Source organism: Falco punctatus (assembly GCF_963210335.1).
Source record: "Falco punctatus genome assembly, chromosome: 1".
Taxonomy (NCBI): domain Eukaryota; kingdom Metazoa; phylum Chordata; class Aves; order Falconiformes; family Falconidae; genus Falco; species Falco punctatus.
The window spans coordinates 72024445-72042841 of record NC_137580.1 but is presented as its reverse complement, the minus strand read 5'-3'; the positions used below and the strand labels follow the sequence as shown (position 1 = coordinate 72042841).

At 39.7% G+C, this 18397-nt stretch overlaps 1 long non-coding RNA gene across 1 annotated transcript in view; it reads right to left on the bottom strand.

The window, feature by feature from the left end:
* The window catches only part of LOC308055436, a 210625-nt gene that overhangs the window by 48771 nt on the left and 143457 nt on the right, over window positions 1-18397 (bottom strand). Inside the window, exon 4 of the long non-coding RNA XR_013924527.1 lies at window positions 1-18397. This exon is cut by the window's left edge and continues 21717 nt beyond it. This is a non-coding gene — a long non-coding RNA (uncharacterized lncRNA).

Below are 18397 nucleotides of genomic sequence, written 5' to 3'. Positions count from 1 at the left end.
GTTCGCTATCATGAAATATTTATGGTTCTCATTTCCTACCAGTTTGATCTACATATAAAGTTACAATCATGTTACACAGCTGCCAGTTGTGCCATCAGCCCAAACAGCAAGCACCTATGTGGCAAGTCTCCATCCTTAAGGATATTCAAATGTGTTCTGGACATGGTCCTGGGAAGTCATCTCTGGGTGTCCCTGCCTGAGTAGAGGACTAGATGACCTCCAGAGGTCCCTTCAACCTCAGCCAGTCTGTGATCCCGTGAAGTCACAGCTCCATATCAAGCAGCATGAAGGAGAAGCAGGGTCAGGGGAATGGCTTGGTTTTTCTGAGTCCTGTGAAATATCACACACCCCTCTCTTTCTCTGACCTGCCCATACACAGAAATCTCTCAAAATTAAAGAAGTGCTAGAATTAAAACTTCCTTCTGGGCCTGTATTTCTGTTCCCATCTATACTAGAATATTTTCAGTTGCTTTATACATACTATTTGTTTGCTGTTCCTTAAGACTTGGGAAATCATAACAGGTTTAACAGAGTCTGATTGCCGTAATGCAAGAAAATTATTTCTAAACACAATGATTCCTGCCACTAAAGGAAAGACTCTGCATACTTTGAGTTTCGCTAATCCTCAGACAAACTGGAAAGAGTCCTAAAAATCATACAATATTTATATTATACATTTAGGGAACATACTAGTTACCCTGACTTACATCTTTCCTGCGAACTGTTAATTTGCAGCTTAAAGATCCACTAACATTTCTCTCTGCAGTCCTCAATAAAGACGGTATAAAACAGATGTTAATAACACTCTGTTTTTAGAATAATGGTAAGTATGAAAATGAACATGTACAATTTGATTATGTACCTGTTCAGAATTTAGGGAGACAAGTGACCTTAATCCACAGAAGAAACAGCAATAAATATTTACAGATCTATGTAATGTCAATACAACAGGGGTTATATTGACATATAGACTGGGGTTTGTTTTTTCCTTGTCATTTCTGCCCACAGCTACCAGCCCTTTGGGTGTAACTTGTTCTGGTACTGGCACAGTTGCTGCTTTCCTCTATGTTCCCTTTTCCCGTGGTCCTGAAGCTGTGTCGTAGATGACCACAGGAGGAGCAACACACTGGCCACCACTGGGAATTTTTAAGAAGCCTTTCAGTAATGGTCTGTAGGAACAGTTCAGTGATGTAAGGCATCTTCTTACACAAAATTGACTTCTTAATTGCCAGGACTTTGAGTAGGAAGAAACTAAAGGTTATCATGCAAAATTGCCAAAAAAATACAGTTGAGCTGTAGGGAGGTGGAGGGACTCATTCTCTGTCATCTTCTGTGGTCATTTTCACACACAATACAACTATAAGTGGTGGCATACAGCAGAAAATGATGACAAGTTTCAGCAGAGCTGCAGGATAACACAGGTGCTTGTAGGTCATAACTCCATGAAATGAAAGGTAAAAAAACCCCATGACTTCTATCCATATAGATTGACCATAAGGAAAGCAGAATTTTAGATTGGTCTGGTTTTTAAATTCAGATAGTTCCTTGCTTCTGCCTTAGAACTGGTTTTCCCTCTGCTGTGCTCTACTTTCCTACTTCCCTTTTAGCCTGCAGGAGCATCTTTTCTTACAAATACTGACTCTGCATGCCTTGAGTCTTGTTGCATAAGTGTCCCATGGGCTTGCACAAGACATGGTGCTGTGTGGTGCTGCATACTCACAGCTTTGAGTCCTGAATGTATGAACAACACTCAGTGTGAGCTGTCAAGTCCAGTTTCTACGTGTGGAACCCCACGTAGGGTATGACATTGATAGTTCTAGAAGCACACGTACCCTCACATTTTTAAATGTGTACTGGTATTCAGAAGCTCCAGAATAATTTCAGATATGTAGATGTATATAATTCTCAATACATATTATGGTATGGATATGTGTGTATGCTTCTCAAAAGACATGATTTATGAGCTTAGAATGTCTTTTAAAAATGGCTTTCTGAGAAAATATACAGTAACTGATGGCACTATTGACAAAATTCATAAACAGAATAGTTGATTACCTGTTGTGTAACTAAGCCAATGAATATTCATAGTTCTCTTGGTACAGGGTTGGCATATTTCAGCTAATTAATTCTTCTGCTTAGTTGGTGCATCTGCACACTTTTTATACGATACCAAAGTATGTTTAATTGAGGTTTGACAGATAATACCAGAAACAGTTTGCAAACAAACAAAGTAGACTCCACTGTCATTTCCATAAAGGGAATGGTATCACTAAACAGAAAATTGTATAAAAATTAATTTTGTCACCCCATTTCAGAAGGGCCTAATATTCACACTCTTAGGGCATGTTTCAGTTAGAAATTGGCAAGCGAAATTTTTTTTTCAAGGTAATGCATTTATTTCAAAAGAACATACAAATTTCTACTCAGACTGCTTCTAAATGTTGTTGATATTGACGTTATCCCCTTTACTGAATATATTTGAGAATACTGTGCAGCCTTTTAATTGAAGTTTTAAGATACCCTTTTTCCTTTGAGAATTTTGGATGCAAGCCAAGGTAAACAAAAGATCAGAAGTTGAGCTGCTTTCTAAAGCAGTTTCTTTTTTAACATCCTACTGTCTTTAGCTGGGAACACACATAGTGGCTTGCAAGGAGCACAGCCTGCTACAGGGTCCTGGTCCCCACCTTGTTCAAAATGAGATGCTTAATAAAATACCTTGTGTCTGGTTTTGGGGATGCGTACCTAGGTGCCCTTCCAATGGCTTTGCCACCTTGCCTCAGTGGCAGAGCAGCTGTATCTGTGACTGGGTCTTGATCCAGTGCAGAGTCCAGAAACGGCTGAAGTGTGTCCCCAAGCCACAAACCTGGAGCTTTTGTCATCTGAGAGCTTAGAGGTATCCCAATAACCAGTCAGAAGAAACTGATAAAAGTGATGGGCTCTGGTTCTCTGTTTCCATGGAGTCCTTCCATCCTCCTCTTCTCTTCTAGTCATCTTTCATCCATTGCAAAGCTGAAGGATTAAAACTTCAATTCAGTGCCACAATCTTCTCAAATCAATGGGGCACATCAAGCCACCCACTGTTCTTGAGTTACTCCTTTCTGCCTATCAAAATGATAGCTGGCTAATTTTTAGTCTTAACTTTTCCCTTATCCACCAGAATGGCATTTTCCCATGCTTTTCCTTGATATCTGTTATTGCATAGAAGACTTAGGTAAGTCCACCATCTAAACCAGCATCTTTATGTCCAATTGACTCCTGACTTTCTGGATCCCATCCTTTTCTCTCACCCATGACTGCTAACACCTGTAATGAAAACACCTAATTCTGGAGTGTGGGTAATTTAAAAGCTAGTTACAAACCAAGCTTTTTTATGAAAGTTGTTACTTCAGACCCACTCCATGTTATAAATGGTTGGAGTCCATCTGGAGGAATCAAACTGACCTAGGTTTAAGCAAATAAACTGTGTTCGCTCTGTAGCTGGTGGGAAGATGTTTCCATGTATACAAGCACTAAGGCATCCGCAGCAATATTTAGATCAGATTTGATGTGCTGAAAAACACGGAAAAAAAAAATAATGCTGAAAAACAGGGAAAGCAAATCACCCAGAAAAGTTCCCCCACACTCTGCAATAGCTTAATACACAGTGGCATCAGTTAGACATCAAGTTGGATCCTGTGGTTCTCCCTTAATTCAAGTAAATCTGCTTGCTTAACTCAAGTTTATTTAAGCAGTTATCAGAAAGTCATTTTGACCTGTCCCCTAAGGAAGAAGTGTCTTCACTTATAACCCAAATTATGAAGTTCTGATACATGCTAAATTACAATTCTGATCTTAGCCATTAAAATTTTATTGAACTCAATGAAAATCAATTCTACTGTTCATTATTTGAATTCACATCATTTTTGTGCATACTCTCTAATCTGCTCTGAACCACCATAGCACTTTTCTGTGTATGAAGCTATAAAATAATATAATCTCATATAATTGTGACTAATACAGTTTTTACGTTCTTGATACAATTTTTCAAAGAAGGAGCAGAAGATAGAACGTGATCTCTTTGAAAGGTGAGGTCTGAACTACATTTTCATTATTTCTTTCCTGAAAACAGCAACAGGCTGGTTCATGTTCTGCTTCAGTAACTTCTTATGAAGAAAATACCTTTAAAAACTGATGAGTCTTTTTCCTTTTTAAATTGGTTTTATCTGTCTGTGAAGCTTTAAAAATGATTCCATAATTAAATTGTTTTCTCTGTAAAGCTAAAAAGTTGAGGCTAATTATATCTTACTCACATTATGATATTACCATAAATATCTAGCTATTAAGTCATAATGGCCAACAGATCAGTTAATTTATAAATGTAATTTCATAATAAACTTTAGTAGATTTTGAAATACCAGTATGTCAAAAGTATTTGGGACATAACTATTTTTACAAACGTTAAAGCTGTATCAGACTTGTGTTTTTATTGTCAACTGTGCTTTGAGAAGCAAAAGTAAGTTTGCATCCTAAAAAGGCTCAGTTTGTAATTTTTTCAAAAAATAAAATTTAACATTCTGGTTTGTGTGAACTGGTTTTTTGCCTTCTGGTAGCAATAGAGGACACTGGCACCTGGGAGACTTTTCTAATGGGCTTTTAACATTTGTTAACATTTTTCCCCATTTAACCTCAATGTTAGTGAAAAATAGCTGAGTTTTTCTAAAAAACAAGGAGAAAAGATTGTATCTGGTAGTAAATCTTTTCACACACTGCATAAAAGTGTTTAAAGAACATATTCAAGATCCAGACTGGTCACAGGAAAGCCAACTGATCTGAAGTGATCTACAGGGTTTTACCAGTGCCTACCATGATAGAGACTACAGAAACCAAGAAACAGGTGTCTTCTCTAAAGATTGTCCTTCCCCTGAAAAGGTAAACCAGTGACTGTTTAGTTGCTATTGCCTGGGCAACAAGAAGCAAGGGCAGTCCAGTTCAGGGGAGATGATAGGGGTGTGCAGCCGTGGACATGTAACTCCAGCTCCCAAAAAGCTCTCCACAAGCAACCTGGAATGCTCATTTTGGGCATTTTGAGCATTGAGTCTCATGAGATGGGTTTATTTTATAATGCCATCATTTTAATTAGTGTAAGCACTGAAATTATCTGATAGTGGTATGGTAATGACCTCAGCTAACTACATCAGTTTTAATGCTGCATTTTAAAACAGGATAATGAATGTGGATGTGGCACGAAAATATTCCAATAGGCATTTTATAGTATTTCTGTGTAGATTAAAATACATGTTTATAGTAATGGAAGTGTTCTTGTAGGCCAGTAACTTTCCAGCTCTCCCACCCCACATGAGAATATTTAGACTACTGTTGGCTTTTAACACCATGATTCTCAAGTGCATACTTTTATCCAGACCAAAGCATGATCCACTTTTGTCTAGTTTAATCAGTCTCACAGGACACCCCCTGACCTGCTTGCCCAGAAAACTGAGAAAATAGAAACTCATTTGATAGTCTTGTGACCTGGAGTCAGAAATCAAATTGCAGTTTCTCTCAGGAGTACTAAAATTCACTTAGAGGCATTCACCTAAGTTCCTATTAGGAGGTGAGACCTGAGACAAGTAACTCATAAATAAAACAAATAAGGTTACCTGTATACTGCCACTCCAAATTAATTTACTTCAGCAGATGAAGATACATAATGGAGTTGTTTCAGCTTCAGGTTTCGCTTATGTAGTCTGGCAGCAACTTCACAGAATCTGTTGGAATTCCGGGAGCGTGCAGTGGGCAGAGTTATGCATGCTACTTGTTGAGCACCGTGCTTTCTGTTCCTGTTATAGACAGTCAGAGAATGGAGTAGCTAGTTGCAGATAGGTTGCAATGTTCTTCTTTGAGTTTCACCTCTCCTGTATAGAAGAAATGAAACTTGAATTTTTAGGCTTAGTAATAAAATATTCCTTTTATGATAAGTGGTATATGCCCGAAGATAGTGCTTTACTGACAGCGTGTCCACTCCGAGTCAGCTATGTTTCTAAAGAGCGATCCGCTAACCAAAGGAAGAATAAGAAATATTTTGCCTTGTTCCCTGAGGGACAGCAAAACATCAATCAGCAGATCTGATCCAGAATAAAATGCAGTGATTTTTTTCCTGCAGGATTTAGAAGTCAGATTCCCATCCTCTTATTTTTATGGAGGCAAAGACATACTACAGTTGAAATTAGTTAAAGTATTTATGGACTTAAGCAACAATGTGAATAAAAGTGTCAGAATCTAACCATCTAACACTAAATAATTAAAACTGACATTATCATGAAATTCCTTTTTGCCTTCAGGTTGCTATTTTTCTGTACCCTTTTTGTTCCATACTAGGAATAAAATGTAAATAAAACAGGCAAAGACATTAAGTTGCATTATAACTCCTTTTAACTTTAATAGTTTTCCCTGGATCTGAAAAAAAAAAACCAACCCTGTTATTTAAAACTTGACCTCTTTGATCTGGCAATAACATAGCTCCTTAAGCTAGAAGGTGACACGGTCAATTATGCTTCATCAGTCTTTTCACAGACTTGGCCTTCCTAATGCAGACTCAATGAAATTGATAATGTTTGCCTTAATTTTGCTTTTGCATATGTAGGTGGCAAATGTTTTCATTTATACTTCTGAAATCAAAGGTGAAGAACATGCTTCCTGATCCACCGACTAAACTTCTAAGACATAGTTTCAACTATCCTCTTATTCAAGCATTACTTGTATGCCTGCTTGCTTTGCTAATTATTACTATTTCAGTATAGAATGATATTTAATCTGGAGGTATTTGGGTCCTTTTTCTAGCATGTTCTGGACAACAAATTTGAACATGTGTATGTACGTGTGTTTAATGTCTGTTAAAAAGTAATCATTGATATTAACCGAGGATTGAAATACTGTGCAAGGCTTCTGGAATCTGAAATACTTTACTTCCTGTAGAGCAGTGGAAATGCTTGTCCAGCAGATGAGCTCAGTCCTGTCCTGGGAAGATCAATCTCTTTCATGTTTGCCACTAAATGTCAGGCACCTTCGTGTGTGAATGGATGTGAGCAAGAGTAACATCTTAGAAGCAGTTAAAGGTAATTATCAAATATTGAATCTGAATGAAGGGATTGAAATGAGAAGATTAATGACTATTTTTATCACAGATATGCACAAATGTTTCATGATGGGGCAGAATGCACTGTTTGTGCTAGAATTCATTTATAGATTTATTCTTGACTAGAAACTTTTTGTTATTATTTGCTTAATTCTGATGTTGAAACTGAAAGCGTAAGTACATTCAGCATACCTGCCTGCATCAAGTTCACTGTCTCACCATCACAGGCCTGACCGTGATGTGGGAATGTTAATTACAGTCTTCTCTGCACACAGCATCCTCTCAGAATGGCACTGGTCCTTTGGACCACCTCACCCCAGCCTCTGAGAGGGAGACTTAGGCCTTCCTGTATCCCTTACTGACAAAGTCCCTTTCGGTGTGGTCACTGAAGATCAGGTTTTAAAACTGCAAGGAAAATGCCTAACAACCAAAATGAACACTGCCGCAAAAAGTAAACATTTTTGATACCTGCAGCTGGGAAGGCACAGAGAACCATCAGAAAGGATCACTCCTTTCCCAACAAGGGCCAAAATCATATCGGCTGTATTTATGCGAGAAGTTTACATGAGTATATACAAGCCCAATGTACTTGTATTCACATATCAATGACATGATTCACCTCTTCCCTATGTGCAAAATACACAGAAAAAAATCTATGTGGTGAATTCAAATATTTCCTAAAGCAGTTCAAGGGTGTGTTGAGAGTGTGTGAGAGTGGTGCATTTATCTTATGTTAAGCACGGTTAAGTCCTTACGACTTGAGTCCTACAGCAGATGTTACAGGAGTTGAAACAAAGGTTTCCTTGCAGGTTAGTGTGGCTATTTGCATTATGACAAGAAATCTTTCAAAAAAATCCAGTCACGTTTCTTCCTCTTTCTGCCTATCTGGGACTTCCTTTTTCCTCTCTCTTCCTACCAAATGAACCATGGGGCATTATTACTATAAGTTACTGCTTGTACAAGAACCCAGAGATGTCTATCCACCTTCTGTGTTTCAGCTTGGGTTCAGGAAAGTTTCTCTCTCAAGACTGTGAGAGCTACCCGGTAGCTATTTCTCAGTTTTCTCTTTGTTAAAAAGCAAACAGGGCTACAGAGAGCCTTCTTTCTCCATACCCTGTTAAAAGCTTTATCTTTTGGTGTGAAGCAGGAGAGGCTTATTATACACATAAGAGGCACTGCCAGAAGATGTCTAGTTTGTGTCCACCTTCTATTATGTTAAAGCTTAGGAATGAGCAAAGATCCTTAAAACCACATATGGGGACCTTAGCAACCTTACCTTTACAAGGTATGATCATACCTTGCTAAGGTATCACTGAAATGTGATAGTTGCTTATAGCCTTGATTCTGCAGATGGGGCTGGGAATGTTTCCCTCCTCCGGTCCTTCATGGAACACAGATGGATCCCACGAAGCAGGAAGGAAATCCTCCTGTCTTCCAGATCCTCTCCAAGGAGACAAGATGTGTGTGGGAAGCATCTAGGGCTCATTAGAGACAGAAAGGTAGTTTGCCACTGATAGCAGGAGATAATTTTCTTGGTGGCAGGAGACAGAATTTTTGAAAGAAAAGGGAAGAAATTCACCGTGGGAGGAATGTAAGTGGGAGTCCAGGCATGTCTGCTTTTTGCAGATTCTTGGTTTAGTTTGTGGAAGATATTAGGCTTCAAACAGTGATTAAAGGAGGGGAAGACCCAATAGAGTCCATAGATCAAGGAGTAACAGAATGCTTTCAGAAAGCTGCTTCCTTTAGAAAGATGAAGCAACTAGCAGTTTTCAAATATTTCTGCTTCTAAGGAAAGTAATATTCAAAGCTATTAAGCACTGGCTAGATTCCAGGATTTCAAAAATAAATATGGGGCTTTGACAGTTTAGAAATTTGATTTGTTTATAAAGGAACCCGTACTTTGTCTCCTACTCTTGAAGAAAGTAGAAAGGTTTTCAGAAACTTTTGTGACCAGCCAAGCTTCAGAAAAAAATACCCAATCCACCTCAGAGTTGGACTGCTTCTCCATGCCTGTCTTTAGAGTGATTTCAACCATGATTAAGATTTCCAATTATATTATAGCTGGAAGGATAAAGCACATCAATGAAAGCGGAACCAAACTGCAAAGCAACCTGAGGACAATAAAGAAGCCAAGCCACAGGGAATGAGAAAGATATTCACTAGTAAAAATATACGCTGTTATGAAGTGCCTTTCAGTTCTACTTCTCGGAGCAAAATGCACATTCCTATTCTTTTAATCTGGAAGGAACTGAGGTACTAAGCATTGAAATGACATAGGGAAAGGGAAAATGCAGAGAAAAGTGTTGTAAACATGGAACATAAAGACATGACATTTGCCATGGAAAACTTTCAGGAGTGTGTTGGAAGGCAAATTTCAGTGATGAAGCTATACGATATTTCTTATTTGCTTTCATTTTTTAATGGGACAGAACTACACTTTTTAGTATTTCTCTAGGAAGTACAATTCTGGTGGAAGGAATAGTAAATTTAAGTTATTGCAAATATTTTGCATTTATTTTTCTGTTACAGAAAGTAGTACAGAAGTGGGATAAATAAATATTTCACAGAAAAAATTAAATTCTTAATTCTGAAAAGACTGCAGCATGACACTTGGACATTAAAACCCTCCCTTTTTCTTTCTTTTTGAAATAATATTCAGGAAAATCAACACAGTTTAGCAAAGTATTTTTAGTTTTGTCAGAACCATATTTTCTGACAGAAAAGGGTTCTTTTAAAATTTTTTCTGACCAACTCAATTTCAGAGCCATATATCTAGACTATCCTTCTGCTAATGCAGAATTGTCCCCTGCAGTATATTTTACCAATGCTTTGTCCAGTCTTGCTATAAATGTCTCAGACAATGAGGCTCTCACTGAAAGATTACTCCGTAGTCTAATAGATCTGTCAGAAAGATTTTCCTGAAACCCAGACTGTATTTTCCTTGTCTTAATTTGGGATGTCGCAGAGCAGCTCATGAAATGCAAGCATAGTAAATCACTTGAACCAGATGGTATTCATCGGGGGGGTTCTGAAAGAAATAAAGTGCGAAACAGGGAGGATACTGGCAATAAATCATTAAAAATAGCAGCTGTTCCCTTTAAAAGGCAAAATCCAGCCTGATGCCTGTACTTAGAATAAAAGAAATTATTCTTTTTTAACTGAATAAAAGATCAATTTCAAGAATTGCAGCCTGATGAGCTTAATCTCAGCTTCAAGGAAATATACTAACAATCTGAGTATAGTCCAAGTATTAGATGATTATAATTTTAGACCAAGCCATGGCATCTCCCACAGGGGCAAATAATGGCTCTCTAGTGTGAGAGAAATCTTTGGAAGAAAAACAGCCACAATTGCGTAGAAAATTCCTCTTTAGAAGAATTTATAACTGAATGGCTCTAACTTTCCTGGATTTTTTAAAAAAGCTTCTGAAAATGAGTTTTCAGAAGAGGTGTCCATTGGAGGGGTCGTTTGTTATTACAAAGCTGGATAATGTAAATGAAGGCTTCCAATGCTAACAGGAGCTAATAATGTCTGGGGAGGCAGCAGGGAAGGAGTTTATCACACCAGGTGTCCAAAACTGCAGTAGTAATGTCTGTAATGATAAGGTTTTTATTTTGCTTTAAAATGCAATGTGCTTACATTACAATAGGCAAGGTGAAGGAAATACACCTTGAAATGGAGCATGAGCAAGTTAAGGTTTGTAATGCTCCTTAGGTCTGATGGCAACCCTTTCTTCTCCATGGCATCCAAAAGAATCTTTTATCTCAGCCAGTAACCATAGAAATTTGGTGCATCCTGCTTACTTTGGATAAATTTTCCATCAGTGGAATTTAAATAGCAAACAAACCTTTCCCTGTGAAGTTTGTGAGAATTATCTCATAGGTAACTGAAAATGTAGCACAAGAAGGGTATATTTCAGTTTTCTTAGGAAGCAGGTATTTGTATTACAAAGCAGGAGCAAGACAAATTGGTATTTCCATATAGAGGTGAAGAATTACATTTATCCTTATTCAGATCTTATATCTAATTGTGTTCAAAATTTAGCAGGTATTCCTGGGGCTAGAACCACCTGCTCAGAAAACCTCACTAATTAGTGTTGCATGAGCAGGTTACAGGAACACAGTTGTGAGCATAGATAGTGAAAGTGGTCACAGAAAGAGGAGCACACACGGCAAAAAGCTGCCGGGAGCTGTATAGAAAGCCAGAAAGGACTCACAGCTTTAAAAGAATTACTCATTCATCTGAATGCTTTGGGCAGGGAAAAATATATCATTTGTTTCTTTTCTGCTGTGTCACTGTGGTGCCTACTTCATCCATTTGGTTTTCCTCTCTTTCAGTTTCACTCATGGTGGCTCCATCCATCCTGTCCTGCTAGATCTGTGTCAGAAGGACCAGCCATCAAGGGTATCTGCAAAACCTCACTCCTGACATTCCCTTTGTCTTTTGTAGGCATCACACTTTTAGCCCTGGCTCAGGCTACTTACATATCACATATCCCATTTGCATTTGCATTAGAGTCTAAGCCCCCACAGAAAGTACTCTGGAATCCCTGAGTGGAAGGACTGGATCTATTTTCTACATATGACCCAGGAGGATATAGCTGAAGGCCTGCCTTGTTCCTACTGCAAGGGCTTGGGAAGAAGGGATTCTTGCAAATACTGGCTACACCAAAAGTCTTCCTCGAGCAGCCCTGGGAAGCTGCCCCAGTGCCAGCACCATCACTGTCCCTACAGCAGGAATTTTAACTGTGGTTATTTTGACTTCAAAGCTGTCAGCAGATGGAGTGGAGAACTCCACCTGGGAATGTAAGGATTGCTGCTGAAGTCTTTGAAAAAAAAAAAAAAAATGTATCTGCTTAACTATAAATATATCCAGTTTTTTCTCACTACAACCTCTGTATTCTACAGCAGTATTTTTTACTGTTCAAAACACTTATTGAAAGACAGACTCTTACAGCTTTCCTCTGGCTGAAGAAACCCTTATTTTACAAGTATTTTGGGATAGCACTGTTATATTTTACACCTGCCTGCCCTTCCACAAAGTGCAACAGCTACAGCGTCTCAGGCAGAGGTGTAGCTGAGACCCTGTCCCTATATCACCTCGCTTTAGGACTCCTCCACAAAGGAGCAATCTTAGGCAGCTGACTGAGGCACCCTTCCCACTACCAGCTGATGCCCAAATGCAAATCTCTTTAAGTAAGAAATCCAAATTCTGGGCCACTGTCCATACAAATCTGAGCGTATTCTGTCTGGATTTAATAGTATTAGCACTGAAATTCACTTGTGAGGGAACTGGACAGGGTAAAGAAAAGAATTCCATTCCTGTGATTTCTCACTAACAGGGCTAAATCTTAAGCTAAATATATAAATATATATATATACACATATATATATAAAGGAAGAAAAAAAAAAAGAAAAAGAAAAAAGAAAAAAAAAACTCCACCAAAGATTTCAATTTATTTTGCCAAGTGTAACAAATCATGTGAGTGACCTAAGGCAGGTGTGTTCTGTGGTCTTCATGCAGTCCTAATACCTTGATTATCCTGAGTGAGAGATGCAGTGGGTGCTCCTTATGCTATTCACACCAGATTTCTCTCCAGTCTGCAAGGGAATGCAGCCTCTACAAGACCAGGAGGCAGCCAGGGTTTACACCTATTGCCAGGACTGCAAAGTGCACCACAGAACAAAGATACAACCATTGCGATTCAGTTTGATCCTTATTTTTATCTCGTCTTTTCCTTGCAGTATTATAATTATAAGGCCTTCAGCAGAATATGTTTGATATGCAGTGGGCTCCCAGAGCAGCATCAAAGTCCGAAATAGCCTCTCTGATTGAAAGCTATTTCTGGAAGACTATGAAACCACTCACTCAAAAACTTTGAGATCAGCTTAGAAATCACAATTTCTTGAAATATATTACATTTGTTTCTCTTTCCATTTCTCTCCTTTTGAGGTTTGCATATTTACAGAGTAATCCCTATACAGTGAGTGCTGCATAAGCATCTCCTTTGCATTGCTGTAGGAGCTCAGGCTGTAAGAAGAGCTGTAGATACTCATAGTTTACCATAAAGTGGCTTTTGTTCCCTCTAATGATTTTTTGCATTAATTATGCCCTGCTTCTCAGAGGTGCTATCTGGAATTTCTACCAAGCTATCATGGAAAGTGGTGGACGTGTAAGACAACTGGCAATCAGGTTTTTGGGGCATAAAATGGATTCTTCCTGGTGACTAAATCCATGGTAGGCTGTTGAAGATGATATATAGTCCTGCTGTCAATTTTGATTTAGAACTAAATTGTTCATATTGGACTATGTCATTGCCTTAATAATTAGCATAATTTTAATGTGCTACTTTGCCAACATATCACCACCACGATACAAAATCTTGTTGATTGGTGTCTCTTTGAAGGTTGCTCCTAGAGTTGTCCTATTGTTTCTTGCCATGAAACTTATTATTGTTGGCTTGGAGTACTGTGGTAATGAGGTCCCAGTGTGGTACAGCTAACCCCCACTTATCTCAATGTAGAGCAGGGTCTCAGACCCAAAATTCTTCAGAGTTTAACATACAATACACAAATATGGTGAAGACGTCACCGTTTTCAAAGATGTGGAAGAAATCTTTTGTTAGAAAAAAAAAGATAAAGACTTCCAATATAAGGATTATATCATGTGAAAGGAAAACACTGTGCTTTTTCTCCCCTTTTTGTAGATAAAACATTAGTGGATAAAATAGGGGATCATATTCCTCTTTTGAAAAACTTACTACTTAGAGATTTGAAGAAAAATCAATGTGACATTTGAATACACTTTGAAGTTCTTTCACAGCTTGAAACTTCACAACTTTTGTCTCTCCCTTTTTTTATCAACCATATTCATTACATTTCCATATAAAGCAGACTGGTTGTTAAATACCATCTCTCTTCCTCTTGCTCTTTTCCTCTTGCTTGCTCTCTTTTTTTCCATTCCCCTCCCCCCTGCCACTTTGCTCTCCAGGAGTAGTGAATACTTTCTCTCAAAGGTAGCGACACACCATTCAATTAAAGCTCTGGCCTTTGTAAGGACAGATAATAACTTTGATCGCTGCATTTGTATAATTAAGGGACAGGCCTCCGGTTTAAAGGGGCTCCTTGTTCGCCTTTGAAATGGCGAGAGCATGATGAGTTTTCTGCAGCACCAGCGCGGTAGGAAAGTCCGGTCTCCTTTGGTGTCACATCTATCTGCGTCCCCCAGCCTGCTCGTCCCCTGTCCCAGGGATGACGATTAGGCAGCCCCCCCGCTGCCTGCAGATGGAGTGAAGCAGAGCGATAAGGCGAGCTGCCTTTCTCCCCTGCCTCAGATCGGCAGAGGGAGAGCTCTTCTTCATAGGCAGCCCAAGAGTAAGCCGTTTAAACAAGCGTGCAGGAAATATTGGGGTAATTACCAAGCACAGGGAGGGGGTCTCCAGCTATCAGTGGCATTGAGAATGGATTCGAAAACTCGCTTGGCAGATTAATTGATCCTTTTTCTGCAGCCGGTCTTTTGAAATAATTCTCACAGCAGCTCATTGCCGAAAGTTGGGAGAGTGCAGTGTGCTGAGGAGAGGCATCCTCACCCACAGTCATGCGTATTTACTAGTATCTGCATCTGACTTTCTTCTCTGCCAAAACATTAAGAATTTTAGCAATAATTCATGCTTGGTAAATTTGTTTTCTGCAATAAGATCAAGCCCACAAAGGGAGAATAAAAAACAGTGCCGCCTGCGCTTCCTTATCTGCAGCAGTGCTGGCTAAGTGCTCTGATCACAGGAAGCTGCTCCAAGGCGCTCCTGTCCGCTGCTTAATTAGCTTACTTAGAAGACACTTTGCCACTGTTTTAATTTTCAGTTTTGCACCAGCGAAGCAGGTTGCCAGCTCAGTGGAACAGGGGTGACCAGCGGGCCCCCACAGAGAGTGAACAGGCTCCTCTCAGTCCTGGCAGGCCACTCAAGTGGAACATCAGCCAAGTGGCAGGTTTGTGGCTGGGGAGATGAGGCCCAGCCCCTCAGTCACCTCTGCCCCTGCCCTCACTTTTCCCAGCTGGTGGAGTAGGGAAACAGGCAGCGAAGACCTCGATGCTGTACCTGCTTCTCACATTTGCCCAGTGAAGGATGCACCAATGGAAGGGACACAGCACACGGTGTGTTTGCAGCAGTGCCTGGGGGTCTCCTCTGTAGCTGAGTCTGTACGTTAGCATGCATTCTGTGTGTAAAGCAGAGAAGTACGGGAGAGGAAGCAGGGTTTATAAGAGCTACGGCCTGTTACTTTCCTGGCTGACTAATATTAATTGCTCATTTAAGGAAAATAAAATACTGTTCTGCGATTTAAATGCTGTGCTGCAGAGAGGATTTCAGAACTCTTTATTAGCACTGTCTTATCAACTTGAGATAAAGCAAGTGGCAGAAATGTCCTGATCTAATTTTGAGTACCTATTTTTGTTCAGAACGGTCTAGTATCTTGGCAGTTTCTGTCAGGACACCTATCAATTCAGACTGCCTTTAGTCAGCACACAGGTAAATTGCTATCCTAATAAAAAGCAGTGAACAAGGCAATTAAAATCTATTTATATTATAGTTGCCACCTTCTTCATGCAGGAGTAGAAAGTTATTACAGAAGGTCTCCTAAAGCCAAAAATTTAAATGTTGCTGTGTGTTATTCCTGTCTCCATTTTTCCCTGCCAATATTATTGGTACATCTGTGAGTGTCATATCCCTCACTCCCAAAATACCATGGGCCAGACTTCGCAAACATTTGTGTGAGGGAAATTATGTGATGGCACTATGTGGGTTCAAAAGACCAAAGATTCACATAGTTCGCAGCTGGGCAGATGTCTGTTCTGCCACTAATGTGCACATACCTCTTTTGCAGGCACATACACAGACATCCACATGGAAGGTCTGCAAGTGCTTGAATATTCAGGGTCACACCACAAGGCCCTGAATTCTGCATTTCAGTAGTCCTTATTTCTTGTTCGGTGTTAAGAAGCTTTCAAACAGAAAATACCTTTTAGCGTCAAAAGATGGACTTAAGAAAATTTCTGGGATTACTGTCACTGTGTGCCCATACACCTCCATCTTTCTGTCCTGTAAAATGGTGGTAAACACATCTGGCTGATTTCACAGGGTTTCATTCAAGCATTCTCATGTGTTTCGACCCACAGGTCTCATATTCCTTCAGCCTTGGATGGTGTGACTGTAGAAAGAATGCCAAATCTCATTTGGCACTACTGAATTTCACCTTTTCACTACAGTGTGAAACAGAAGGGTCCATATTCACCCGATTCAACTGTGCTCCATTTTGCATCCTGGCTTAGCCTTATTTCTCAGGGAATGGCTTGCCTACAGATCTAGAAATGACAGGGTATCTTTTTTCCTACCTGCCTTCAGCCACAGTTCGGTGGTTGATGAATAGCAAAAACAGGTATCTGCCCAAGCGAAGGGCTGAGGAGGTCTCAGTCACTCAAGTTTGCTCGGAGAGTAATGGCAGTCAGAGGACCTGACTCCCTAAGGCTGCCACAGACAGGGAAAGCACAGAGAAGTGCCCTTAAATACGCCAGCCTCTAGTATTACAGAGACATTTACAACAGGCCAGTATGAAAAATGTCTTTAGTTGCATATTGTTTAAAATCTACTTCTCTGTAACTGTGCAGACAGTTTGCTAGGAAACATTCCTAGACCCCATAAAGGGGCCCGTGGTGCTGCTGCACTGAGGGCTTTGAATGCACCCATGCTGACAATGCTGCACACGTGGGAGCTGGTTTTGTTTTGAAAAGAGCACAGCCTATCTGTAGTTTGCACTCTGTCATAACATATGTGAAAGTAATATCCTAAGGTAAGTGTATATAGCATAAAGGAAACCTTTTGTGCGGGGCATATTCTCAAAATGAATCTATAGCTCTTGAAATGTACCTTCTGAGGAGAAGAAACAAGGCTTGAAAGCACTCCAAAGAACCATGTTGACACCACAGCTGCTATTTTTAATACCCTACTGTGCAGTGTAGCATCCTGAAAGAGACTAAAAGCCTCTGTCCATCTACTCATGCCAGATCCAAAGCAGGTGGCTGTTAGAGCTGTGTTCTTCCTGTTGCCAGGTTTTCTTTTGGGGATCCATCATAGAGCCAAAGGCGGTCGCCTGTGGGACTTGCATCAATTGTTTACTTTATTTATATTTAGCTAATTAAGTGATAATCCTAAAGTATCAGGACACATGTGAAGTAATAATTATTACTCACAAAGCACAAACTGAGCAAATTGTTTGTTTTGTTTTGTTTGTGCCTAAAGATAATACATCTGCCTCTCCAAAGGCTGTAAAACTGCTGATCGAAAGTTTCTCTTTTCATCCTGGGATGTAATGCTGCTGGCAAAACTGGAGTTATAGACAAGATGAGTGTGGCCCACAGGAAAAAAAAAAAAAAAAAAAAAAAAAAAAGTTTCTTTTTTCAGGGAAGGCATATACTACCAGAATATGAGGGCTGGACTACACAGCTGTGATGTCAATAATTATAAGTTCCTTGTTGATGTTAAATGTTGGAAGGGCCAGAACTCCTGGTCACAGAAGAGATTCAGAGATGAGTGGGACAGCTGTAACAGCCTAGCATCTCTGGAGGCATGTGACAATCTCCTGGTGTGGCTGCTCCAGAGACACTTTCAAGAGGTAAACCAGGAAGATGTGCCCCACCATGGACTTTTTCCCAACCTGTCTATGATCAAAGGAGTACGGAACTGACCTCCTTCACACAAACATGTGTTGCTGTGGTGGTGTCTGCATGGAGGAGGCTGATCTTTGTGTTTAGGCCTTTCATATGGTCAGACCAGATCAAATAAAATGAGGTTCTTAACACTCCTTGAGTAGTCAAAGCAAGTATAAAATGTGCTAGGACACACCTAACTTACATTCTCAAACTTTTGTATAACCAGCAAGGTTGTAAAGTTGCTGCTTTTTAGTTTTTAGTAATGCTTTGATACCTCTATAGTCTCAGTTTCATTCCCAGGGTTAAATAAAGCCTAGCCCAAGGTTCTCAACACTGACAGTAGTGGGATCACCATGTGGAAGTGGTGGGAAAGGCTTTTCATACTGGAATGGCAGTAATTTGCAGCCACCTTGCATGGAAATAACATTCCATTTCTTCTTCCTTTTCTCTTCTGTGCTGTCTTCACTGTCTTGGAAGAAGGATGATGGAGGAGACGTATCTCTGAGGTCTATTAAATCATATGTGACTTACAGAGGGTAAACGGGGATCAACTGTTTACTGAGTCTTCCAGCTCAAGGCACCAAC